Below are 4,998 nucleotides of genomic sequence, written 5' to 3'. Positions count from 1 at the left end.
AAACTTTGAGAAATCAAAATGACTTGCTAAGTCAATATCTTATTCTGAGCCAATATGGCATTCAGAGTATCAATCTCAAGAACTCCTTTCTTCTGAATTGTCCCATTGTTCACAGGATTTCTTTCAGAAGTGTACATGAATTGGTTATTTGCAACCATTTCAATGAGCTCTTGAGCTTCTGTCGGCGTCTTCTTCAGATGAAGAGATCCTCCAGCAGAGCTATCCAAAGACATCTTGGACAGTTCAGACAGACCATCATAGAAAATACCTATGATGCTCCATTCAGAAAGCATGTCAGAAGGACATTTTCTGATCAATTGTTTGTATCTTTCCCAAGCTTCATAGAGGGATTCACCTTCCTTCTGTCTGAAGGTTTGGACTTCCACTCTAAGCTTACTTAATTTTTGAGGTGGAAAGAACTTTGCCAAGAAAGCATTGACAAGCTTTTCCCAAGAGTTCAGGCTTTCTTTAGGTTGTGAGTCCAACCATATCCTAGCTCTGTATTCTTACAGCAAAAGGAAATAGCATAAGTCTGTAGACCTCAGGGTCAACCCCATTGGTCTTGACAGTGTCACAGATTTGCAAGAATTCAGCTAAAAACTGATGAGGATCTTCCAATGGAAGTCCATGGAACTTGCAATTCTGTTGCATTAGAGAAACTAATTGAGGCTTAAGCTCAAAGTTGTTTGCTCCAATGGCAGGGATAGAGATGCTTCTCCCATAGAAGTTGGGAGTAGGTGCAGTAAAGTCACCCAGCACCTTCCTTGCATTGTTGGCATTGTTGTTGTTTTCGGCTGCCATGTCTTCTTCTTTGAAGATTTCTGTTAGGTCCGCTACAGAGGATTGTGCTTTAGCTTCTCGTAGCTTTCGCTTCAAGGTCCTTTCAGGTTCAGGATTAGCCTCAACAAGAATGCTTTTGTCTTTGCTCCTGCTCATATGAAAGAGAAGAGAACAAGAAAATATAGAATCCTCTATGTCACAGTATAGAGATTCCTTGATGTGTCAGAGGAAACGAAAAATAGAAGGAAGAGGTAGAAAATTCAAACTTATCAAGGAAAGATGGAGTTCGAATTGTGCATTGAGGAGTAGTGTTAGTCCATAAATAGAAGGATGTGAGAAGAGGGGAAGAAATTTTCGAAAATTAAGTAAGAGATTTAAAAAAAAAACATTTTAAAAAACACTAATTGATTTTCAAAAACCAAGAGTGGAAAAGAAATCAAGTGATTTTTGAAAAAGATTTTGAAATTAGAAATTAAAGAGATATGATTGAAAACTATTTTGAAAAAGATGTGATTAGGAAGATATGATTGAAAAGTTATGGTTTTAAAAAGATGTGGTTGAGAAGATATGATTTGAAAAACAATTTAAAAAGATTTGATTTTGAAAATTAATGACTTAGCTAACAAGAAAAGATATGATTCAAACATTAAACCTTTCTCAACAGAAAAGGCAACATATTTGAAATGTTGAATCAAATCATTAATTCATAGCAAGTATTTTTGAAAAAGGAAAGAAATTGATTTTGAAAACATATGATTGAAAAGATTTGATTTGAAAAAGATTTGATTTTGAAAAATTTTGAAAACTTGAAAAAAAAAATTGGCATTAAAAACAAAATCTTCCCTCTTGTGCCATCCTGGCGTTAAATGCCCAGAATGGTGCACATTCTGGCGTTTAACGCCCAAAGCACTACCCTTTTGGGCGTTAAACGCCTAGCCAGGCACCTTGGCTGGCGTTTAAACGCTAGTTTGCCTTCTTCACTGGACGTTTTGAACGCCCAGCTTTTTCTGTGTAATTCCTTTGTTGTATGTTCTGAATCTTCAATTCTCTGTATTATTGACTTGAAAAGACACAAATTAAAAATATTTTTTTTGGATTTTTAATAATGAAGAATAATCAAGATGCAACTAAAATCAAATGCAAGATACCAAACTTAGCAGTTTGTATACTACTGACACTAACAAGTTGAGAGTGCATATGATAAACAACAAAACACTCAAGATAGGAGAATTTAAAGATCAGAGCAAGTAAATCATCAAGAACAACTTGAACATCACTGAAGACACATGAAAAATGCAAGAAGAACAGAAATATGCAATTGACACCAAACTTAAAATGAGACTCTAGACTCAACAAGAAATATACAATATTTTTGGTTTTTATGACTTTGTAATTTTTTTTTTGGATTTTTTGAAAATTAAGTGGAAAAAGAAAATAAAGATATCAAAATTCTTAATGAGAATTCCAGGAATCATGCAATGTTAGTCTAAAGCTTCAGTCTAAAGGAATTAGACATGGCTAGCCAAGCTTCAGCAGGACATTGCATTCAAGAGCTAAATTGATGAAGATCAATCAGCTTTGGTGATGATAAGAACATCACCTTGAAACACTAGAATTCATTCTTAAGAACTCTGAAAAAAAAATACCCAATCTAAGCAACAAGATGAACCGTCAGTTGTCCAAACTCAACAATCACCGGCAACGGCGCCAAAAACTTGGTGCACGAAATTGTGATCTCTACTTTTCACAACTTAAATAATCCCCGGTAATGAATCCAAAAACTTGGTGCTCAATACCATGGTACACACATAATTTCACAACTTCGCACAACTAACCAGCAAGTGCACTGGGTCGTCCAAGTAATAAACCTTACGCGAGTAAGGGTCGATCCCACGGAGATTGTTGGTATGAAGCAAGCTATGGTCACCTTGTAAATCTTAGTCAGGCAAACTCAAATGGTTATGGATGATGTATGAATAAAACATAAAGATAAAGATAGAGATACTTATGTAATTCATTGGTGAGAATTTCAGATAAGCGTATGTAGATGCTTTGTCCCTTCCATCTCTCTGCTTTCCTACTGTTTTCATCCAATCCTTCTTACTCCTTTCCATGGCAAGCTGTATGTAGGGTTTCACCGTTGTCAGTGGCTACCTCCCATCCTCTCAGTGAAAATGTTCAACGCACCCTGTCACGGCACGGCTATTCAGCTGTCGGTTCTCGATCATGTCAGAATAGAACCCAGTGATTCTTTTGTGTCTGTCACTAACGCCCCACAATCGCGAGTTTGAAGCTCGTCACAGTCATTCAATCATTGAATCCTACTCAGAATACCACAGACAAGGTTTAGACCTTTCGGATTCTCTTGAATGCCGCCATCAATTCTAGCTTATACCACGAAGATTCCGATTAAGGGATCCAAGAGATATCCACTCAATCTAAGGTAGAACAGAGGTGGTTGTCAGGAACACGTTAATAGGTGAGAATGATGATGAGTGTCACGGATCATCACATTCATCGAGTTGAAGAACAAGTGATATCTTAGAACAAGAATAAGTCGAATTGAATAGAAGAACAATAGTAATTGCATTAATACTCGAGGTACAGCAGAGCTCTACACCTTAATCTACGGTTTGTAGAAACTCCACCGTTGAAAATACATAAGAACAAGGTCTAGGCATGGCCGAATGGCCAGCCTCCCATTGATCTAAGAACTAGGCGTCTAAAGATGAGTAAATTACATAAAAATCCACTTCCGGGCCCACTTGGTGTGTGCTTGGGCTGAGCATTGAAGCATTTTCGTGTAGAGACTCTTCTTGGAGTTAAACGCCAGCTTTTGTGCCAGTTTGGGCGTTTAACTCCCATTCTTGTGCTAGTTCCGGCGTTTAACGCCGGGCAGTTTTGAGCTGATTTGGAACGCCGGTTTGGGTCATCAAATCTCGGGCAAAGTATGGACTATTATATATTGCTGGAAAGCCCAGGATGTCTACTTTCTAAAGACATTGAGAGCGCGCCAATTGGGATTCTGCAGCTCCAGAAAATCCACTTCAAGTGCAGGGAGGTCAGAATCCAACAACATCTGCAGTCCTTTTCAGCCTCTGAATCAGATTTTTGCTCAAGTCCCTCAATTTCAGCCAGAAAATACTTGAAATCACAGAAAAACACACAAACTCATAGTAAAGTCCAAAAAAGTGAATTTTAACTAGAAACTAATAGAAATATACTAAAAACTAACTAAAATCCACTAAAAACAATGCCAAAAAGCGTACAAATTATCCACTCATCACAACACCAAACTTAAATTGTTGCTTGACCCCAAGCAACTGGAAATCAAATAAGATAAAGAGAAGAGAATATGCAATGAATTCCAAAAACATCTATGAAGATCAGTATTAATAAGATGAGCGGGGCTTTTAGCTTTTTGCCTCTGAATAGTTTTGGCATCTCACTCTATCCTTTGAAATTCAGAATGATTGGCTTCTATAAGAACTCAGAATCCAGATAGTGTTATTGATTCTCCTAGTTAAGTATGATGATTCTTGAACACAGCTACTTTATGAGTCTTGGCCGTGGCCCAAAGCACTTTGTCTTCCAGTATTACCACCGGAGACATACATGCCACAGACACATAATTGGGTGAACCTTTTCAGATTGTGACTCAGCTTTGCTAGAGTCCCCAATTGGAGGTGTCCAGGGTTCTTAAGCACACTCTTTTTGCCTTGGATCACACTTTTATTTCTTTCTTTTTCTTTCTTTTTCTCTTTCTCCCTTTTTTTTGTATTCACTGCTTTTTCTTGCTTCAAGAATCATTTTTATGATTTTTCAGATCCTCAGTAACATGTCTCCTTTTTCATCATTCTTTCAAGAGTCAACCATTCATGAACAACAAATTCAAAAGACATATGCACTGTTTAAGCATACATTCAGAAAACAAAAGTATTGCCACCACATCAAAATAATTAATCTGTTATAAAATTTAAAATTCATGCAATTCTTCTCTTTTTCAATTAAGAACATTTTTCATTTAAGAAAGGTGATGGATTCATAGGACATTCATAACCTTATGGCATAGACACTAAGACACTAATGATCATGAGACACAAACATAGATAAACATAAGCATGAAAATTCGAAAAACAAGAAAATAGAGAACAAGAAAATTAAAGAACGGGTCCACCTTAGTGATGGTGGCTTGTTTTTCCTCTTGAAGATCTTATG

The 4,998-nt window shown here is 36.9% G+C and overlaps 1 non-coding gene across 1 annotated transcript; it reads left to right on the top strand.

The window, feature by feature from the left end:
* Nucleotides 1–287: 287 nt before the first annotated feature.
* Nucleotides 288–395, top strand: LOC112699764 (small nucleolar RNA R71). Its single transcript, XR_003152703.1, has one exon. It is a non-coding gene; the product is annotated as a small nucleolar RNA R71 (small nucleolar RNA).
* Nucleotides 396–4,998: the final 4,603 nt, after the last annotated feature.

This window comes from Arachis hypogaea, chromosome 6 (assembly GCF_003086295.3).
Source record: "Arachis hypogaea cultivar Tifrunner chromosome 6, arahy.Tifrunner.gnm2.J5K5, whole genome shotgun sequence".
NCBI classification, from domain to species: Eukaryota; Viridiplantae; Streptophyta; class Magnoliopsida; order Fabales; family Fabaceae; genus Arachis; species Arachis hypogaea.
The sequence above is the reverse complement of the archived record's forward strand: the minus strand, read 5'-3'. Positions and strand labels throughout refer to the sequence as shown.